This window comes from Oncorhynchus mykiss, chromosome 4 (genome assembly GCF_057628025.1).
Source record: "Oncorhynchus mykiss isolate SJ-2025 chromosome 4, ASM5762802v1, whole genome shotgun sequence".
NCBI classification, from domain to species: Eukaryota; Metazoa; Chordata; class Actinopteri; order Salmoniformes; family Salmonidae; genus Oncorhynchus; species Oncorhynchus mykiss.
The window spans coordinates 60,676,348-60,700,011 of NC_143025.1; positions in this window are offsets into that span (position 1 = coordinate 60,676,348).

The following is a 23,664-nucleotide window of genomic DNA, read 5'->3' on the forward strand; positions in this document are numbered from 1 at the left end:
CCGCACCACGTCAAACAAAAGCCCTACATGTCCAGACCAAATGATTTGGAATCAAACCCTCATAAGAGATACATTCCTATCTCGCACGTCTACATACTTTACGACAAAATGGTCTTCTAATCCGGCCCTTTGAAAATAAACATACAGCCATATAAGGATGTAATAGTGATTTATCATTTGGCTGAAGTTTTGTGATGTATGGTAAAAGAACTAGGCTACAGAATTTCACCCAGAATAAATACTATAGAGCGAAATTATGTTCATATACTGAGTATAAATTCACTACATTTTTCATGAAATTATTCCTGAACGGTAACTGAAAAGGTTATTTAGTGTTTGTATCATTTTTGATGGGATGTAAGGCTCATTAGGATTTCTCAAACCTTTCTGTAACAGGATTTGGAAAGGCAACCCGTTTTCTCATTCACAATAGGTTTACAAAATACTTTTGAAGCACCCCAACGGAGCACCTAGAGAGATTGTTTTTATTTTGAGTCACCTTGCAGTTCTCTAAGTTTGGTTCCACATTTCAGTAGAGTGAGTGGCAGGCTAGGTGAGACGATGGTGGGGTTGGAGACAGAAGGCGCCAGTCCTGCTTCTGCTCAGCAGCTATTTGGCTGGGAGGAGCCTTTTAGCACAGGGAAATGTGGCCATTCACTGGTAGCCAAGCGTAGAAATGAGCAACATTAGCTGTCTCGCCATTGTTTTAAAAAATGGTTTCCTTTATCGTTGTCACGAAGGATGGACTGTCTGTGTCTGTGTGTCCGCCGAGGACAAGTGTCTGATCTAATGATATGACGTCACCTGGTTGACACTATCAATTAACTGCACATCTAGACCAGATATACGAATATATCAAATAAAACATCATTCAATTTAATACTACTGTAATAGACAATGCTGAAACTTTTCATCATGCTTCTGGTTAAGATTGTACTCTTATTTAACTATAGCAATGAAGCCATTCATGTTCTTATGGCCAGTTGAACTAAAAACACAATTTCTCTATGGATGACATCATTGTCTGCTCTTCGTCGTTTTAAAAAAAAAGTGCATTTTTCTCCACCCACCTATTGCCTTGAGCAAATCAAATGTGTCTTTTACAACAAGTTCATAGTATATTGCTTTTCGACTTTCTATTGATGTTGTGTGTGTGTGTGTGTGTGTGTGTGTGTGTGTGTGTGTGTGGGTGTGGGTATGTGTGTGTACGTACTCCCCTTGGACCAGGTGGCCATCAGTCACACTCCTGCCTTCAGCTCTGGCCACGTTCCCACTAGGTTAACTGACTCTGTGTGACTCCTATGATCTCTATCGGGAGCGCTGCAAGAGCAGATGTATATTTGCTTCATTCAGCTGGACTGGCAAATTATGTTTGCTTATTAAAAGGGAGAGTTCATCTTAAACCTATTAGAAACAGCGGGATCAGTTTTCCTTATAAAGCTCATGCTATGCCTTTGGTCATGCTAGTTATTGCGTATATCTTAATAAAAAATGAAGTGCTCTAAATCACAGGTGAATGTATTATCTAGATGTGAAAGTGTTGCAGCGCAAGCCTATATGTTCCAAGGTGTAACGGCCGTTGGTGGAAGAAGGTGAGGACCAATACAAAAACATAGAAAAAGGAACAGAATGCCCACCCTAGTCACACCCTGGCCTAACCAAAATAGAGAATAAAAGCCTCTCTATGGCCAGGGCGTGACAGTACCCCCCCCCCCCCCCCCCCCACCAAAGGTTTGGACAAAACCTGACTCTAAAGGGGAGGGTCCGGGTGGGCCTTCCTTACGGCGGCGGCTCGGGTGCGGGACGTCCCAGCGGGCCCCGGACTGAAGACACTCGTAGAGGGCGCCACTGGACTGAGGGGCGCCTCTGGACTGAGGGGCTGCGATTCTGGCAGCTCCGGAGTGAAGGGCGACTCTGGCAGCTCCGGAGTGAAGGGCGACTCTGGCAGCTCCGGAGTGAAGGGCGGCTCTGGCGCCTCCGGAGTGACGGGCGGCTCTGGCGGCTCCGGACAGGAGGGAGACTCTGGCAGCTCCGGACAGGAGGGAGACTCTGGCAGCTCCGGACAGGAGGGAGACTCTGGCAGCTCCGGACAGGAGGGAGACTCTGGCAGCTCCGGACAGGAGGGAGACTCTGGCAGCTCCGGACAGGAGGGAGACTCTGGCAGCTCCGGACAGGAGGGAGACTCTGGCAGCTCCGGACAGGAGGGAGACTCTGGCAGCTCCGGACAGGAGGGAGACTCTGGCAGCACCGGACAGGAGGGAGACTCTGGCAGCACCGGACAGGAGGGAGACTCTGGCAGCACCGGACAGGAGGGAGACTCTGGCAGCTCCGGACAGGAGGGAGACTCTGGCAGCTCCGGACAGGAGGGAGACTCTGGCAGCTCCGGACAGGAGGGAGACTCTGGCAGCTCCGGACAGGAGGGAGACTCTGGCAGCTCCGGACAGGAGGGAGACTCTGGCAGCTCCGGACAGGAGGGAGACTCTGGCAGCTCCGGACAGGAGGGAGACTCTGGCAGCTCCGGGCTGGAGGGAGACAGAATGCCCACCCTAGTCACACCCTGGCCTAACCAAAATAGAGAATAAAAGCCTCTCTATGGCCAGGGCGTGACAGTACCCCCCCAAAGGTGTGGACAAAACCTGACTCTAAAGGGGAGGGTCCGGGTGGGCCTTCCTTACGGCGGCGGCTCAGGTGCAGGACGTCCCAGCGGGCCCCGGACTGAAGACACTCGTAGAGGGCGCCACTGGACTGAGGGGTGCCTCTGGACTGTGGGGCTGCGATTCTGGCAGTGCCGGGTGACATACAGGCAACCTCTTCTTTGGCCGAGGCACGGGATACACAGGGCCGTGGAGGCGCACTGGCGGTCTTGACCGCATAGCTGGCCCCACCCATTCTGGCTGGATGCCAGCTTCCACCCGGCAAATGCAGGACGTTGGCACGGAGCACACCGGCCTGTGAATGCTCGGCCGAGAAACAGTGCGCATCACCCCATAGCACGGGGCCTGATCAGTCACATGCTCGACCCGGTAAGCACGGGGAGTGGGCTCAGGTCTCCAACCTGACTCTGCCACACTCCCTGTGTGCCCCCCCTAAAAAATGTTTGGTGCTGCCTCTCGGGCTTCCTCGCCAGCCGTGTTCCCTCGTAACGCTGGTTCCCTTCTCCTGCTGCCTCCGCTCTCCTGGTTGCCTCTACCTGTTCCCATGGGAGGCGATCCCTTCCAGCCAGGATCTCCTCCCATGTGTAGGATCCCTTCCCGTCCAGAATGTCCTCCCATGTCCATTCCTCCTTTTCTCCACGCTGCTTGGTCCGTTTGTGGTGGGTAGTTCTGTAACGGCCGTTGGTGGAAGAAGGTGAGGACCAAAGCGCAGCGTGGTACGTGTTCGTCGTTTAATAAATAGAACTGAACACTAAATACAAAGTAACAAAAAGAACAACCGAAACAGCTCCGTCAGGTGCAAAACACAAAACAGAAAGCAATTACCCACAAAACCCATGTGAGCAAGAGCTACCTAAGTATGGTTCTCAATCAGAGACAACGATAGACAGCTGTCCCTGATTGAGAACCATACCGGCCAAAAACAAAGAAATTCAAAAACATAGAAAAAGGAACATAGAATGCCCACCCTAGTCACACAAGGTCTAAATATCTTTGGTTATAAATGTATTTCGTTTAGCATCGCTAGAGTGTGGACTATGTTTTTATTAAGCTGTGCAATGTTGTACTGTAAAACTGCAGTCTTCTCTTATGCTGAACCTCATCATTTTATCCTCAGTCGAAGCAACTGAAGACTTAGTATTAAATATGAATATCTCAAAGGTAGGACAAAAGGCATTCATTCACAATAAAATACAACTCCAAAAGGCTTAACATACCTTAAAGGTTTTCGGCCTGAAGAATACGGGGCACTGTCAATATGAAAACCAGTGGTGGTGAAAAGTAGTGCACTATATAGGGAACAGGGTGCCATTTGAGATGCAGTTATGGAAACTAAAGAGCTCTGCTCTTTATTCCAACTCTAAATCTAGTCTTGGAGTGAACAGTTTGAGGAGATCATGTATTATACAAGACACCAGACCTCTGTTTTATTAGGAATGACTGAACATCCAAAATAAATACTTTTCATTTGTTGAATGAGGACAGGATGTTCATCTTTAATTTACAGGTTGCTGTAAAACGCACGGTTTGTAACCAAATGCATAATGAGCATAGCCAAAGCATCCTACTCTGTATGAGTGTACAGCAAACATATCGAATACCCCATACTAATTTGTCCTTATACTACGTGCAGTGAGATCATCCGTGGGTGATTTGGATGTGCATACTCATCACATATAGCCGTCATGATGGTCTTCAGCTGTCATTGAGCACTGGGATTGATGTAGCTCTGTTCCAGGGCCTTGGTGTGGCTCGCTACTGCGGAGCCTAGCTCTGGACAAACTAACGCCCTGGACCAGAGCTAGGGTTGATTTAGCTAACCAAGATAATGTTGGAAGTTGAACGATTACAGTCATCAGGATAGAGGAATAGTCTGACTTGACAGTATCCCTTATGATTTTCATTTTCAAACGTTGCCTCTTACCTGAACACACCACTGCATGGCAATGAGAAACATGTGGATGTACCATGTATTCAACCATTATTCAAACATCATCAAATGAGTAGAAGTAGGACCCAGTCTTGATATACTGTAGATGGCTTTTTATGGGCCCCTTAAAAGTCATGGAATGCTTTAAATTCACACAGATTTGCAACATGTGTACATGTGACTCATACTGTAGTTGACTAAGGTCTTATTTTTTCTTCAAGCTTTATTTTAGCTACACACTTTCTTATTAGAGCAGGATAATATTTATATTGAAATTAGGGCTGTAACCGATTAAATAATTTAATCAAGTTAATCGCAGGATTTGCTATGATCAATCATGATTACTCGCAAATTCAGCTTTAATTTAAAGCAGCAATATGAAACTTTTTGGGCAACCGATCAAATTCACATAGAAAAGTGAGTTATAGATCTGTCATTCTCAAATAAGTCAAGTCTAAGAAGCGGTAGATATGTTCTATGTGCGCTATTTCTATGCTTCCTGTTCTTAAGTATCGTTTTTGCATCTTTTACTTTGTACACCAGTTTCAAACAGCTGAAAAATATAAGATTTGGTTATGGAAAACATATTTCACAGCAGTTGTGATGGTACAATGATACTCTACACAATGGCTGCTTGTTTTGTCACATAGAATTTTTGCAACCAGGAAATGCCGGTGTTATTTCTGCTTATTGCATCTTTAAGATTTTTTTGTACAAAAAGCATTACAAAAATATTGACGTCTTGATTTTGTCCAAAGTAACAGTTAGCAGAATAAAGCACACTTTCTTTAACCTCAATGTCAACTTGTTTTGACATTGCATTGTTGTTTTCAGCTGTATAGATGATATATTTTGGATGTTTCTATTGCATTTTGAACGCTTCAGCCAATGCAATTAATCACAATAAAAAAATGGGTACACTATAATTACTAAACATTAACTCGAGTTAACTGATTAAAGGAAATATTTACCTGTTTTGAATATTATATCGTTCTTGCTCATCTCTGAGCGATTTTCAATCGATTTGCTGGGTCATTTCCGTTCGGTATGCCGATCGGTATGAAGAATTTTGCATCATATGACGCAAAATGCATTACACAGGCTGTGACAATTAGCGTTTTGAAAGTTCTATATCTTGAAGATTTGATTGCTGACATGCACAACGTTTTGGGACTGTATGGAACAAATAGCAACAAAAAAAATCTAAACAGTTTTTGAGTGGATTATTCCTTAAACTCTGGCAGCCCTAGTAAATAGATATATTTCCTTTGGAAGCATATTTATATCTCCGCGTAATAATGCATTTATAATGGATGAGTGAATAGTTTATTCATCATTTATTAATCATTACTCTCACATGTTTAAATATTAGTAACCTAGTTATTCACATATTTATAAACAACTTTGAAAGTATTTAATAATTATCCATAAAACCATTTACTAATCATTAGTTAAGGCCTCATCTAAAGTGTGGTCTATTTATACGTTTTAAATACCTTGTGTTTTGAGTAACCAGTGTAATTTCTCACAAAAAGATGGACATGCCATTAGTAGACATTCCAGCAGTACCTGATGCTCCTTAATTAAGGTCTGACAATGGAGAGGCTGCGGTTACGGATTTTCTGGAACTAGACTTGCTGTTGCAGAAAATATGGAGATTACCTCCTTTCAGCTGCTGCTCAGTGCTCGGTCACTCCGTGACTCCGCTGCCACTTGTAAACAAAACAGTTCCAACGTAGTTCTATTACAAACATAAACACAAACCGGTTGTCTAGCCATTTCATGTTTGTTTTTATCAGAAGGGGAGTTACATGCAGCTATTTAGGCAAGCTACTGTATAGCATTCACAGCATATCATACAAGCAAGACACAGACAGGCGGTTAATAGCGATTTAATGTTCATTTTTAGTCATCGTTGCAAACATTGGCTAAACAGGAGGCAGACTGCTGGCTATATGGCAGCATAACAATAAACAATACATCGTCACACAAGACGCAAATCGTTTTGCTCAATTGCAATGTGAAAACAGCGTATTGCTTGTGCTATGGCAATATCCGTTACAACAGAGGTCGTTGCCTTCATATATTTTTTGGGAATGTTCGTTCAAATTGCAGCTGTTCAGAAATACGAGGCAGAGAGATAGGCCACAGAGGGTTCAGAACATGGAAGAGAAACACATGAATGTGGGTAAAATAACACATGCGCAGAACGTGATTCGAGACCAGAGGAGCGGGACTGGGGCGGGGGTGAAAACTCCGTATTCGTAGCCTCGGCCTAAACAATGAGCACACAATGCTGAGTTTAAGAAAAAAAATATATAGATATTTATTTATTTATTTAAATTTTTAAAACAACGTTTTATTTAAAAAAAAGTCACACTGTTCTAATACTTCAGACTCATTATGCTTAGTAAATTAAAGTTTTTAGTCCCGGAAATTTTAACATAAGCCTTTCTTGGCAGTGATTGTTGTACCAAAACCAAAAATGTGGATTGCAATTACTCCTTGGAACAGTCTAATTTCAGTTTAACCCTGAACTAAAATCATGCAAAATATTTTGGGACTATATCAGCAATTGACTAAAGAAACAAATACCAAAATATAGTTTTGTTGTGGAATTTTCACAGCAGTTTTTGTGAATAAAATGTTAAATAGATTTCCTTTAACATCCTGTATTGTGTGAGCAGTGGAAACGTGAGGTCCATGCAGAAAGGGTTTGTCGAGATCTGTGTGGAAGAACTTGATTGGCCTGTACAGAGCCCTGACCTCAACCCCATCGAACACCTTAGTCGTGAATTGGAACACCTACTGCGAGCCAGACCTAATCTCCCAACATCAGTGCCTGACCTCACTAATGCTCTTTTGCCTGAATGGAAGCATGTCCCCGCAGCAATGTTCCAACATCTAGTGGAAAGCCTTCCCAGAAGAGTGGAGGCTGTTATAGCAGCAAAGTGGGGACCAACTCCATATTAATGCCCATGGTTTTGGAATGATATGTTCAACGAGCAAGTGTCCACATACTTTTGGTCATGTAGTGTATGTTTTATTTTGAGACCTTAATAAGGAGTATCAGTTACTGCTGTTCACCAATGGCATGGCCATCTTTTTGTAAGAAATTACACTGGTCACTCAAAACATTTCTAAAGTATAAATAGCCCATACTTTAGATGAGGCCACGCAAAAAAAATGATGACTAATGATTAGTAAATGGTTTATAAGGACCTATATTAAACATCTTATCAATGGAGTAATGATTAATAAATGATCAGCAAGGATTTGCTAATCCATTATAAATACTTTATTACGTGGAGTTATTATACCTTTCTGTTTTTCCAAATAAAAATTATTCAACCATTGTTATTGGTAAAAGCTATTTTATCTATCAATTCCAATTTGTTTTATGTTAATCTTACCACCTTCACATATGCAAAACTGTTTTCTTTTTGGTATTTTTCAGACCAACTTCTCCTCTCACTTAAGCCATAACATGTTGTATATTTGTCCACTGTAATTTTCAAAGCGTTTGATACTGCTTCAATGAAAATAAACAGAGTTTTCAAATAACCCTATTACACATTTAAGTGGCCCGAATTAGTGAACTGCTGTGACCCACATGTAAGCCCTGGAGTAAACAATCCAAATAGCTGACTAGGTTATGTAAACAGGCTGGAAATTACCCTGCTGGAACTGCCCACCACTCTCTTTACAGTAGCTGCCTGCAGCCAATCCCAAGGGAACCCAATTTTAGATTATAAGATTACCAACACAGACCTGGGCAATAATAAACTTGAACTGCTGCTTTGTCTAAACTCACTCAAAATCATGCACAGTTGGATCATGGACATCAAATCAAATTGTGTTAGTCACATGCACCAAATACAACAGGTAAAACCTTACAGTGAAATGCTTACTTACAAGCCCTTAACCGACAGTGCAGTTTAAAAAAATACGGATAAGAATAAGAGATAAAAGTAACAAGCAATTAAAGAGCAGCAGTAAAAAAATTAAAATATATATATACAGGGGGGTGCCGGTACGGAGTCAATGTGCGGTGGCACTGGTTAGTTGAGGTAGTATGTACATGTAGGTAGAGTTAATTACAGTGACTATGCATAGATGACAACAGAGAGTGGCAGTGGTGTGGAGAGGGGGGGGGCAATGCGAGTAGTATGGGTAGCCATTTGACTAGATGTTCAGGAGACTTATGGCTTGGGGGTAGGAGCTGTTTAGAAGTCTCTTGTACCTAGACTTGGCGCTCCAGTACCGCTTGCTGTGTGGTATCAGAGAGATTGACTAGGGTGGCTGGAGTCTTTGACCATTTCTAGGGCCTTCCTCTGACACAGCCTGCTATAGAGGACCTTGGATGGCAGGAAGCTTGGCCCCAGAGATGTACTGAGCCGTACGCACTACCCTCTGTAGTGCCTTGCAGTCTTAGGCCGAGCAGTTGCCTTACCAGGCAGTGATGCAACCCTTCAGGATGCTCTCGATGGTGCAGTTGCAGAACCTTTTGAGGATCTGATGACCCATGCCAAATCTTTTCAGTCTCCCGAGGGGTAATAGGTTTTGTCGTGCCCTTTTCACGACTGTCATGATGTGCTTGGACCATGTTAGTTTGTTTGTGATGTGGACACCAAGGAACTTGAAGCTCTCAACCTGCTCCACTGCAGACCCGTCGATGAGAAAGGAGGCATGCTCGGTCCTCTTTTTCCCATAGTCCACAATCACCTCATTTGTCTTGATCACGTTGACTGAGAGGTTGTTGTCCTGGCACCACACATTTAACTAGCTCTTACGGTTCTCTGTGTTCTTTTGCTTATTCCTCTACACCATTCATTCTATTCAGATGGGCAAGGACTGAGGACAGAGGAAAGGCAATGGCATCAAGGGCAGAGGGGAAAGGCTAATGTTCAGTTTGGTATTAGACCTGGGCTGTGTCCTAAATGGTACCCTTTTCCTTTTATAGTGCACCACGATGTGGAATAGGATGCCATTTGGGATGCACGCCTGGTCTATCAGGCGGTTGGTTATCTCTTCTGACTGCCTCTCCAGCTCTTACCCAGATTATGTGGTTATGTGCTCTGTGGTGTGGATCATCACTTCTGCCACCGTCTCTAGGCCATGTGGGTTTTGCTGCCAGGCTGCCAAATTTGTAGATGTCCTCACATGTTGAATGAGAGGTTTCCTGGAAGATCTTGAAAACTCAAACCCACGTTTGAAGTATGTACTTTGTGATGAAATTAGACTAAATTGCTGAGACAAAATGCTTTCTCCCCGGGTTATGGTGGGGCTATACATCATATTCCATGGTTCTCGCATCCTACAAGATGTTAACAACAGAGAGAGACGTACACACTATTTTCCATCAGGGTCTGGGTTAGTCAACATATTACAGATAGTGTTCAATCAAGACCACAATAGATCTTATGTTAGAGGTCATATAGAAGATTCACAGAAGGCATTGAGTTTATCAGCTAAGTCACTTATAACTTGCTATCCCAAAAACGGGGAAAACAAAGTTATTCTATTCTAATGTGTTCTATTCTAGTCTATTCTATTCTCTCTATTCTATGACATGCTTGCACAGCTATAATTTTCATCATTCATTTTTTAAATTAGTCAGTAATCTCCTGGCCACACAGTTAGTTCTCTGGCCTGTGTGGTAGTGTAGAGGACCGGCGCCTACCCAGACAGACTGCCATGGCAATTCTGCCCCTAATGGACCTCCGCCATTTTACAAAACAACAACATCAAAGTTGATTATTTAATGCCTTGCTCTTTTCAGGGTGGAGAGGGTGGGAAGATACTATCATGTAGCCACAGTTATTTAATTGCAGCAATTGGAACCATTTTGAATCAACTATTTGCTTTCATCTGTAACGATAGTGTTAATTATGAACTATGGCTTATGTAAAATGGCTGATGAGCTAAACAGTTAAAATGTCAGAGCTGATTGTGCTAGAACTGTGGGGGATTTGTTGATTTTTGGTTATGATTTTTTTTTCGTCCTTCAAGGGAGTGACTTGAAACTTCTAGACATGTTGGTATGTTCAGTCAGGGCCATTTCTAGTGTTTTGGGGGCCCTAAGCAAGATTTGGTTGGGGGCCACGCCTCCCTCTTGGCGGCGAACAGAACATTTTTGAGTTAATATCGGAGGAAAGAAAATGCTGCAGTTTTAAGGCACATTTTCTGCAATTCCCAAAAATCTTCCATGGGGCAGAGAGAAAATGTAACAGTTTAATAACCAATTTCATGCTGTTTTACTCATTTTTCCATGGGACAGAGAGAGAAGAAATATGTTATAAAGTGTTATGTTATACAGTGGGGCAAAAAAGTATTTAGTCAGCCACCAATTGTGAAAGTTCTCCCACTTAAAAAGATGAGAGAGGCCTGTAATTTTCAGCATAGGTAACTTTGACAGAGAAAATGAGAAAAAAAATCCAGAAAATCACATTGTAGGATTTTTAATGAATTTATTTGCAAATTATGGTGAAAAATAAGTATTTGATCACCTACAAACAAGCAAGATTTCTGGCTCTCACAGACCTGTAACTTCTTCTTTAAGAGGCTCCTCTGTCCTCCACTCGTTACCTGTATTAATGGCACCTGTTTGAACTTGTTATCAGTATAAAAGACACCTGTCCACAACCTCAAACAGTCACACTCCAAACTCCACTATGGCCAAGACCAAAGAGCTGTCAAAGGACACCAGAAACAAAATTGTAGACCTGCACCAGGCTGGGAAGACTGAATCTGCAATAGGTAACAGCTTGGTTTGAAGAAATCAACTGTGGGAGCAATTATTAGGAAATGGAAGACATACAAGACCACTGATAATCTCCCTCGATCTGGGACTCCACGCAAGATCTCACCCTGTGGGGTCAAAATGATCACAAGAACGGTGAGCAAAAATCCCAGAACCACACGGGGGGACCTAGTGAATGACCTGCAGAGAGCTGGGACCAAAGTAACAAAGCCTACCATCAGTAACACACTACGCCGCCAGGGACTCAAATCCTGCAGTGCCAGACGTGTCCCCCTGCTTAAGCCAGTACATGTCCAGGCCCGTCTGAATTTTGCTAGAGAGAATTTGGATGATCCAAAAGAAGATTGGGAGAATGTCATATGGTCAGATGAAACCAAAATATAACTTTTTTGGTAAAAACCCAACTTGTCGTGTTTGGAGGACAAAGAATGCTGAGTTGCATCCAAAGAACACCATACTTACTGTGAAGCATGGGGGTGGAAACATCATGCTTTGGGGCTGTTTTTCTGCAAAGGGACCAGGACGACTGATCCGTGTAAAGGAAAGAACGAATGGGGCCATGTATCGTGAGATTTTGAGTGAAAACCTCCTTCCAATCAGCAAGGGCATTGAAGATGAAACATGGCTGGGTCTTTCAGCATGACAATGATCCCAAACACACCGCCCGGGCAACGAAGGAGTGTCTTCGTAAGAAGCATTTCAAGGTCCTGGAGTGGCCTAGCCAGTCCCAAAATCTTTAGGGGGAGTTGAAAGTCCGTGTTGCCCAGCAACAGCCCCAAAACATCACTGCTCTAGAGGAGATCTACATGGAGGAATGGACCAAAATACCAGCAACAGTGTGTGAAAACCTTGTGAAGACTTACAGAAAACGTTTGACCTCTGTCATTGCCAACAAAGGGTATATAACAAAGTATTGAGATAAACTTTTGTTATTGACCAAATACTTATTTTCCACCATAATTTGCAAATAAATTCATAAAAAATCCTACAATGTGATTTTCTGGATTTTTTCTTCTCATTTTGTCTGTCATAGTTTAAGTGTACCTATGATGAAAATTACAGGCCTCTCTCATCTTTTTAAGTGGGAGAACTTGCACAATTGGTGGCTGACTAAATACTTTTTTGCCCCACTGTACATTTTCTGCAGTCTATACATTTTGCCGTGGGAAGGAGAGAACATTATTCCATGTTGTGAGAATTACTCACAAAATTAATGGGGGGCCCCCTGAAGGTCAGGGTCCCTGGGCACGTGCCTTGCGTGCCTGTTCAATAATTTGGCCGTGTATACTACAAGGTTTAGATCGCTGGCTGGACTAACTTACCTAGAAATCTGTACAACTGAGTGACTGTCAGTGACTAACAAAGAGGAGAACTGATAATTCACTACTACATTTCCAAATTGCATGTTGTGTATTCTATTTTCCTAACCAACAGTAGGCTAAATTGAAATCTGACTGAATATATATTTTTTGAAATACAATTGGTTTAGGGACCCACTAGTGGCTGCAGGGCCCTAAGCTGCCGCGTATGTCATTTATGGCTAGAAACCACACTGTGTTCAGTAAATATTAGTATGATGCCTACAACCTTGCTCAGAGTGGTCAGGTACACCATATTGCCTTAGATACAAAACACAAAGTGGCTTGACCCCAGTTAAGTTTGTAAAGGTTCAGTGGTACCAAGAGACTGTCTCCCAAGTGAAGAACTATTCTTAATGTGTACATGTATATTGTTTTAACCCTTAAGTCAACCAGACTTATTTCAGATGTATCACTTCACACATGATACATATTTCCAGCACTTTCTCAACTTCAGGAGGAGGAGGAGGAGGAAGAGTGGAGGTGGTTTTGACAAGGGTTATCTCTCTCATCTGCAAGTAATTTATAGCAGCCCCTAGTTCTCAGGGACAGATTATCTGTCTGCTGCTCACTGTGCTTACAAACAAGACAGAGATGCTGGTGGCTCACCTCCTCCTTTTCTCACCTCCACCTGAAAAAAGGGAGGGAATTTACGTCACCACCTCACCCCCTAGTGCGGGCTGTATCTACCAAACATGCCCTGTTCTGCACTGTACCTTCAACCCTACTGGTAAGATACAAAGATTTTGGGTTGGTTCCAAATAATGTCTCAATCCCAAATGGCACCCCTTTCCCTATTTAGTGCACTACTTTTGACACTGGTCAAAAGTATGGCACTATTTAGGGGATACGGCACCATTTGGGACACACAATATCCCATTTGGGATATTTACATCAGAGTTTGGGTTGAGTGCCACAATTGAATGATGAATCATGCAGCATCTGGTTTAAACGTGTGAAGCCAGGACACACAATTCATTGGTCTGGAGGTTGAGCACACCTGTTACAAACCATCTGCACAGCAGGCAGCACAGGTAGCTCATGTTTTCTGAGAGCCGATTCTCAATGCAAGTAGACTGTGAATATACCGTATGTGGTACAACTCGCTATGCGGCATTACTCTCACGTTGACTTCTTATCACATGCTTATCGGCCATTGCAGTCACACGATGAGTTGATGGGTGTCAGATTGTGTGCAGGGATAGGGATTGAGGACCGTGGGAATCCTGTGTTTTAAACGGGGCCTGTAAATGAACTCTCCTTTCCCAAGCCCATAGTGTTCATTTTGTTGATTTGTGACAATTCCAATGGTCCATTTCACTGTGTAGGCACCATTTAAAAGATCAAATCAAATCAGTGTATCAGCCTCCCATTACTTTCTGTGCAATTGAGAGCCATATACTATTGTCAACTGAATTTAGTGCCGTTTGATATTTCAGTCACATTTTGTTTATTCAATGCAGTTCAGTATGTGGGTGTAAAGCAGACACTGAGGAGAAAGAGAGACAGGAATGCCTGGTTGCATTGTGACAAATGACCGACAATGACACTGCAAATGTTGACAGACTTGACACAACAATACCTGGCACCATTGTTGGAGGCATTTCGGGAGGTTTTGCTGTATGAAACAACACACTGACACAGGCCGTAAGTGTTTTCTGTGAGGATTAACCATAGATGGAAGGTAAACAACAGTTTGACTCCTTTGTCTAGGCTATGGTTTCACACAAGTCTGCCAATAAAGGACCATTTAAATATTGCAGCAAACGTCAATTGATGGTTCCAGCAGGGAGTTAGAGGTGTTTGGTAAACCTATACCCCTAAAAGCCACAGTTCTTTCTCACTTCTTCTTATTTGTGCTGAAGAAAGAGATGAAGGGAGAGAGGAGAGCGTGACTGGCGTCGCCAGTATTCCAGTGTGATGTAATGAGCTGGGTTCCACCCATGTGTGTTACTACTGTCTGCTAGCTGAGTGGCCCAGCGGGTGAGAGCTGCACTGCAGTCTCTTTGATCCCAGTTATAACAATGTGCCGCTGCTTGCCCTGGCCCGTGACCACACCCTCTCCGCCTACGTCAACCACTGAGCGGCCAGTCACTGATGTCTGTGTGTGAGGAGGATCTTATCCAAAACAAGAGGGGTGAGAAATCCCCTCAGTGCGAGGCCAGCCCTTCAGATCTGTCACTGTCTCTGTCTCGCCCCCTCACCTCTGGCTTCGTGCTCAACACAGAACACGCACAGGACCTAGAACTGCGGAAGTAAGAAACACCATGAGAATTTGGAAGCCATCTTGTTTTTACAGTTCTTGAGTCTAGGCTACATCTGCTACACTGTTGCAACATTGCCGAATGCCCAGTGGATTTGAACACAGGCAGTCACCTTTAGTCTTGGCGGTATAAAACTCTCTCTCCTCTCTCACGGAGCGAAGGTCATGGTGTTTAGAGAAATGCTCAGTGGGACTGTTTTTTCTGTTGGATATTTTCTATAAAGGATGGAGGATAGGGGAGAGTAGTTATCTGAAGCTATTTTCACATGCCATCTCTGTCCAGCAATCCCTTGTCCCTGAACTATAGTAACTAATCTCTGTGTTCTACATAGCACATATTAATGGGTCTGTGCTGCCACTCACAGACTACATCCCAAAACGGCACCATATTCCCTATTTCGTGCACTACTTTGGACCAGGGCCTAGAGGGTAGTGCATTATGTTGGAAATAGGGCACAATTTAAGATGCAACCAGTCACAGTTTGGATTAGAACAGGATTAGAGCTACTACAACAGTTTACAGAAATAACTGAAAAATATGCCTCACGCAAGATTGGATTTTAAAACAGCATAGGAACTTTACTTATAAACTCTGTCCCTCAGATTGACATAGGGAAGGAGATACAACTGAGTGCATTCAACCGAAATGTCTTCCACATTTAACCCAACCCCTCTGTGGGAGCAGTTGTTGGGGGTTAACTGCCTTGCGCAATAACGGCAGATTTTACCACCTTGCTGGCTCTGGGATTCAAACCAGCGACCTTTCAGTTATTGGCCCAACGCTCTTCACCCCTAAGCTTCCTGCCACTCTGTACATGAATATGTAAAGTGTCATTTGACATAATAAATGGTCCTGGCCTGACCACTCTGAAAGGCCCAGTTTATCCTGAATCCACACAGGGATCATTCACACATAGGGAACATGAGAGGAGATGACTGAATAATGTTCACTAGCTCATTAGTGAGACACTATGTGGTCTATGAAGCCGTCGTAATACCGACAGAAATATCACTGGCCCGTGTTTCTCAGGCTGCGTCCCAAATGGAACCCTATTCCCCATATACGGTGCACTACTTTGGACCAGGGCCTTGCTGAAAAATAGTGTACTATGTAGGGAGTAGGGTGCCATTTGGGAATGCATGCTCAGTGTCGGCCTGGTGTTCTTGGATCTTCGCCAGCGGGGTCCCCCACATACCCCTCTTCCCCAAGTTCACAACTTTAATAAGTCGGACTTGAGTGACCCGGGGAAACAGCTTAATTGCCCTCTGTGGACCCTGTTTCAACACGGCTGGGGTGGGTGGTCTCTGTCTGCCCCCGACTCTCCAATACATATCATTGCAATGAGCGCAATGTGTATCATAAATGCAGAGAAATGTAGGCAGCAAATCTGTCTGTCCTTGGATAGATGCTCCTCTAAAGAGCTTATTCATGTTGCCCAGTTGCAAAGGTGAAGCCTTTATATTAGCATTTTATTCTCTCTCGCCATCGTTTGGTGATTCACCATCTACAGGTGATGAGGGAATTATTACAAACAACTGGGAAAATGTAAAGAAACATTTGTACAGATATTTTGTATCGTCACAATACATCATATACTTTCATGTTGTGTTATATTTTGTATTTATTCAGCCATGCTACCTCACAGCCTTTTCTTTTGAATGTTTTTCTATGCTTTTAGGCACTGTCCCGTTTGAGGGAGTTTCCACGGCACCGCAATCAGTATGGTTAAATGTTCACCCCCTCTTTGAGTTTGTAGATGCCTCGCTGCCGACAGCACATACATTGCTACCTACACACACGTCCAGTGGTTAATCAATGCCCTGTGGTTTTATGAGATAAATGGCGCCATATCACTGCGCTTCACCCACCTATTTAAAACCAGTGACATGCAACATCGGACCAGAGTGTCACTCTTTTCATCTGCTGTTAATCTGCCCTCTCTTTTAATGTCTGACGGTATGTTTTACTGCTCGTTCCCCCGCTGGGTTTCAGGGAGTCAGGTTCAGGTATATTTGTGTTGTAAAGACGTTGGTAAATGTCCAGTTAACGCTCGTTATAAGGCATACTGTCTCACCTGTCTGTCTCTCATTGTGTGTCGGGAACACTAGCTCTTCCACTGTCTCTGGCAGTACATAAAGTCATTGGCAAAACTGGTCAATAGAGTCTGGACTAACTCGAAACCCACCTTAAAGACAGCAGGAATCACAGGCTTTAATGTTGTTCGTGTCTATTTTCTGCTCCAGTTAGTGCTTTTTCATAATCAAGCCCACTGTACATTGGAACGTTTTGTCAGCTAGATTCAGTCTCCCCGTTGACATGATCACAGAGTAACTTTCTAGGAGTTGTTTCAAGGAACTCTCAGAATTCATTTAGTCCAAGTAGGAGGGCTATCAAACCCAGTCTAAAAGGCTGTAAAGATACTTCAGCATCACTACATTCCATGTCCAGTTCAAATGTTGATTGAAGACACTCTTAGGCAGCCCAGGGTTGTGCATCCCAAATGGCACCCTATTCCCTATATAGTGCACTACTTTTGACCGGGGGGGGCTCTGATCAAAAGTAGTGTACTATGTATGGAATAGGGTGCCATTTTGGACACAGTTACAGGACTCGTAGCATCGGAGAACAAAGAGGGACAAGTTGTAGTAAGTGGGATAGATATATCGTCAGGTTCTGTTTAACTGTACTTGAATGATTTGCTAACGAGTGCCTCTGTACCCTTTACTGTAGGTGAGGAATTTTTATGACCTTTCCACCCTTTCGATCAGGTGACGTTTTCATGCTGAGGCGAGGGGAAAGATACGCAATAGTTTCGCTTTGCCTTGTGTGTAAAGTGCAATAATAACAGCAATAAGTAGTGGTCATTAACAAGTTATGACGTACGGCTGAACAACATGGGCTGCTCTTACTCAGATTGAAATAGACTTCGGAAGGGCGGAGTTCGCTCTAATGTCTGTTGGAGCAGGAAAGAATGACTGAAAACACCGCTGTTTGTACAAAAAAATGATTAGTTATGACTCATGAACTTGAGCATATGGATGAATTCATTCCTGTTCTCGTAAACCGGGACTATTTGCATTGTGTGTCCCACCACCCGCCAACCCCTCTTTTACGCTGCTGCCACTCTCTGTTTATCTTATATGCATAGTCACGTTAACTATACATTCATGTACATACTACCTCAATTGGGCCGACCAACCAGTGCCCCCGCACAGTGGCTAACCGGGCTATCTGCATTGTGTCCCACCCACCACCCACCACCCGCCAACCCCTCTTTTTACGCTTCTGTTACTCTTTGTTCATCATATATGCAGTCACTTTAACCATACCTACATGTACATACTACCTCAATAAGCCTGACCAACAGGCCAATAATTTTGCACGCCCAATTTTTCAGTTTTTGATTTGTTAAAAAAGTTTGAAATATCCAATAAATGTCGTTCCACTTCATGATTGTGTCCCACTTGTTGTTGATTCTTCACAAAAAAATACAGTTTTATATCTTTATGTTTGAAGCCTGAAATGTGGCAAAAGGTCGCAAAGTTCAAGGGGGCCGAATACTTTCGCAAGGCACTGTAGCCTTGCTACTCTTTTTTCAAATGTCTTTTTACTGTTGTTTTATTTCTTTACTTACCAACACACACACACACCTTTTTTTTCTTCGCACCATTGGTTAGAGCCTGTAAGTAAGCATTTCACTGTAAGGTCTACTACACCTGTTGTATTCGGCGCACGTGACAAATAAACTTTGATTTGATTTGATTCTATGCACGTGCGTACACACACAAAGATTTGGTGCTCTGGAGCTGCTAAGCTGAGGTATCCCTGCCTCCACCGACATCCAAACACCTTGGACAGACAGAGTTGTGAACGGCACCGAGGAACTTCTGAAAACAAACAGACAATGTTAAACATGAGTTTAGGGACCTGGTCGTCCACACTGAGACTCATAAAGAAGGGCGGTTACATCTGTTTTCTCTCCCCTGGTGACCCCTGAGAGGGCAGCGCAGGGCCGTGGACATGACCAGGGTTGAGTCCCAAATGGCAATCTATTCCCTTTATAGTGCACTACTTTTGACCAGGGTCAATATGACTTTGGTCAAAAGTAGTGCACTATTTAAGGAGTAGGGTGCCACTTAGGGCGCTGCCCAGAGGGCACGTGGAGGGAAACATATTGCCCCACTAACAGTGACCAATGGCAGACCAGACCACCAATGGTGGCATGGGGTTAAGTCAGCAAAAGAAATCAGATATGTGCGAAAGCAAATAGCTTAACACCTTGTTAGAACGTTATCCACTAGAGAAACCCCCCCCCCCCCCCCAGTGAGTGCCGGAGGGCCCATGGACAGACCCCCCCCCCCTCCAGATAGCATATGAACAGGTCATAAGCCATGGCAAAAAAAATTGAATGACAGGAAATTAGCTGTAAAACTGCAACACTGTCTTTCAGCCTCATGGCAAAATGTGTAGAATAGCATGAAATTAGCTATAAAACTGCACATTTTTCTCTCAGCCTCATGGCAATATGTGTAGAGTTGCAGGAAATTGGCTTTAAAATAGCAACATTTTCTCTAATTTCTCTCAGCCTCATGGCAATATGTGTGTGTGGTAACATCATGGTTTGATGATTTTAGAAGTAAACAGTGCTCTCTACTCTGTTGACTAGAACTCTTATCTGACGCCGGTATTGTTTAATACAAGATGATTGCTGTGGTTCAAAGGAGACCACCCTTTGAGGCGAAGTGAAGGCAGTGCTTAAGTGGTGAGGTTAGTTCATTTTTGGTGAAAACAATTTATGTGGAAATGAACAGGACACATTTGTACACATTTGTCACAGACCCTCTGAAGGTTGTCACGTTTTTGACAGTAGCGATACGTCTTGTTGTCTTACAGTTTTTCTCAGTCGTTTTGGATCAAAATTTCTTAGATCAAAAGTGCAATTCTTGATACTACTTGTACAAATTCCAAAATATCTAGTCACTTGTGCACATCATTAAAGCAATTTCTTATTCCATTGAACAAATTGCAATTGGTAATGTACAAGTGTCAGCTTTTTTCCACATTATCAATTGCTCATGTCATGTTGATCAAAATATAGTAGATGGTTCTCTGTTGAATAGTCTTACCCCTCAAAACATCTAGGCATTAGTTCCTTGCATAAGCCATTACATGCAAAATTGTTGAACTATTTGTCATAAACTGTCAAGCATAGTTTTACACATTTCTATTAGACCTTTTGTACAAAAACGTGAATTGATGAATCGTGCAGGTGAAATTGACCCTCACTCATGAAGGAATGTAAAGTGTTAGTTCAACCAACAATCAACCAGTTGTCTAAATTGCTCAAAGGTGCATCTCATGAAGAATCAATTGGCAAGCATATATAGACAGACCACAACACAGAGTTGCAATGTTTTACAGTAAAATGTGTGTTCGCATAGTTTTTGTCTATGTGAAAGTGTGCGATGCATCACTGCATTTTTCCCCACATAGGACTGCAAGATTACCTCAAACCGGTGGCAGAGGACGCCTTTTCACACCTCAACAGGAGGAGGCTATTTGCACCATGGTCCTAGCAAACAATGCCATGAGACTCAGGGAAATACAAAGGACCATTATAGAAGACAACGATGTCTTTGAAAACATCCATACGGTTAGCATCTCAACCATCGACAGGGTGCTGCAATGAAACCAGATGAGTATGAAACAGCTGTACCGTGTACCATTCCAAAGGAATGAGGACAGAGTTAAGGAGCTACGGTACCAGTATGTACAGGTAAAACATATATCTATGTAACTACTTTACAGCAACATTTTATAGTGATACATAGTACAGTAAGCATAAACTGCACACATTTCCATTGCTGTGGAAGGAACATGCAATATATGTGCATTTTATGTCACTCTTCCTTACCAAAACAAATTCAACTGTCTGTTCTGGGATATAGCGTATAATGGAGTTGGAATCAAGTGAACCCTCTCACAACGTTGTATATGTGGATGAGGCTGGCTTCAACCTGACCAAATGCAGAAGGAATATCGGAATATATCGGAATATCATCGGTCACAGAGCTACTATGGATTTGCCAGGCCAACGAGGAGGAAATATCACCATGTGTGCTGCTATTTCGGAGCATGGTGTCCTAACCCATATCCCCTTTATAGGGCCATACAACACCCAGCATCTACTCAACTTTTTAGAGACTCTCTACAGGGCTCTCATCCCTGATGATGAGAGGGTCTGTTTAGAGAGGATTTGCCAAAGTATGTGGTCATTTGTGATAATGTGAGTTTCCATCGATCAAACATCATAAGGCAATGGTTTGTGACCCACCCGAGGATGCTCGTAGAATTCCTCCCACCTTATTCACCATTCCTTAACCCAATTGAGGAGTTATTTTCAGCATGGAGGTGGAAGGTGTACGATCGTCAGCCACTCACACAGATGACCCTGCTGGCTGCAATGAATGCAGCATGTGAGGACATCACAGTAGACGCCTGCAGAGGATGGATAAGGCATTCCAAAAGATTCTTTCCACGTTGCATTGGAAGGGAAAATATCCGGTGTGATGTGGATGAGAATATGTGGGCCGACAGACAGGAACGTCTGGATGTGTAGAGACAGCACAACAGTGCTGCGGGCAAAGTTGTGCCTTAGGGGTGGTTTCCTGCGTTTCTTTCTAATTTAGTTTTTTTTTCCTTTGTGCCACTTGGGTTGTCCAGTCTCTTTCAATCAATAACCCACATACAGTAATATGTATATAGTACTGTTGAAATTGATATATGCCATAGAAGTGCAGCCTTGTGCATTTTCAATACAGTAACTGTCATCCAAACTGTAGCCTAAGTTTGCATCAGGTAATACTGTCAAAGTACACAGTTAATGACTACTCAATGACATATCATTCTGATGACACTGACATGATCATTGGCATGAATATTTACTTTTGAGAGATGTACTAAGGATTTTTAGTGACTGACTAGCTTCAGAAACATATCTATTGTATATTGCAGTTTGTACAAATTGTTCTGAGAAATGCACTTATTATTTTGCACATGTTAGGGATGATGTGAAAAATGCACCAAAGCGACTGAGAAAAACTGTAACAGCTCTTTACACTTCAGTGGCAACTAAACAGTACATTTTAGCACTACAGTGAATCATATTGTCCTTTCGCAGTCCGTTTTGCAATTTAAAAGAACCGTTTGCAATCAACAACGAAGTTATCCCAACAAGTGCATGACGGAATGGAATCCCCAGTGGATGTGAAGGTACTAAGACAGCGGGAAGATACTATGGCCACATGGAAGTCTCCCCTGCAGCGGAGGGAGGGCACTTCCCTCTGTCTGCAGCCAGCTGTGGATATCCAGGGTCTGGCCTCCCTGATCGCGCTCACTTCCCACGCACCACGAGGGCACGTCGGGCCTGCGTCCCAAATGGCACCATATATTCCCTACATAGTGCACTACTTTTGACAAGTAGGGGCAATAGGGTGAGCTGTCACTGTATTATGTGAGTCCTATGTATGGGTGTTGGGAAGATCTCCCTCTGATCATGTCACACACTTTCTCTATCGGCAGCAAGGCCACTGTAACACTCCCCCCCCCCCCCCCCCCCCCCTATCTAGCAAACTGACTTACTGATCATCGCCTGACTCTTTTACAGGTTATTTTGACTGCCGTTAACAACCTGTAAGAACTTCATAGAGACAGACGTGATAGAAGCCTCAGCGCCATTATGAAGACTGTTGTTGTTTTGGATACATTAGTGCTCCATCACCCTGTCACATATTCTGAAAATACTGTATGGCTCATCTGTGCTCCGGGTCTGACCTTATGACCCCACTTCCTCTGGGGAGCGTTGAAAAGTAAGTTAGACAGAATCACAGTGGTGAAGACAGTCTGCTTTGACCTGTGTGGTCCAAATATGGGATATGGTGTGTGTGTGTGTGAGTAAGCCTTTAGCATGAGGGTCTGCTCTACTAAACCGCCTCATATTGCACGTCATAACAGCAAATTAATAGAAGGCTTGGAAAGAGAAGTGCAAAAACACTCCTTTATGTTTTCATCAAGACACCCTCTCCTACTTCCTAACTTACTTTTGTAGCATGCTACCTTTTCAAACTCACAATGCTATCTCATCTAGTGCTTCCCACTGTACCACCCAAGTGGGATGGCTTGGAGATGAAAACATCCTAATCCTCTCCCCACATCTTAAATGGACCCTCATTCAGATAAGTCAGCCTTTTTCCTCAGTCTGTACACAATGTCCATTCAGTTCTGGTGATCTGTGAGGAAACGTTCACACACTGTGGCTTCACATCTCTGTTAATAGATAGATAGATAGATAGATAGATAGATAGATAGATAGATAGATAGATAGATAGATAGATAGATAGATAGATAGATAGATAGATAGATAGATAGATAGATAGATAGATAGATAGATAGATAGATTATGTCTGAGTATTGGAGCGTGCCCCTGGCTATCTGTACATTTAAAAAAAAAAACAAGAAAATGGTGCCGTCTGGTTTGCTTAATATAAAGAATTTGAAATGGTTTATACTTTGACTTTTGATACGTAATTATATTTTAGCAATTACATTTCGTTTTGATACTTAAGTGTATTTAAAACCAAATACTTTTAGACTTTAACTCAAGTTGTATTTTACTGGGTGACTTTCACTTTTACTT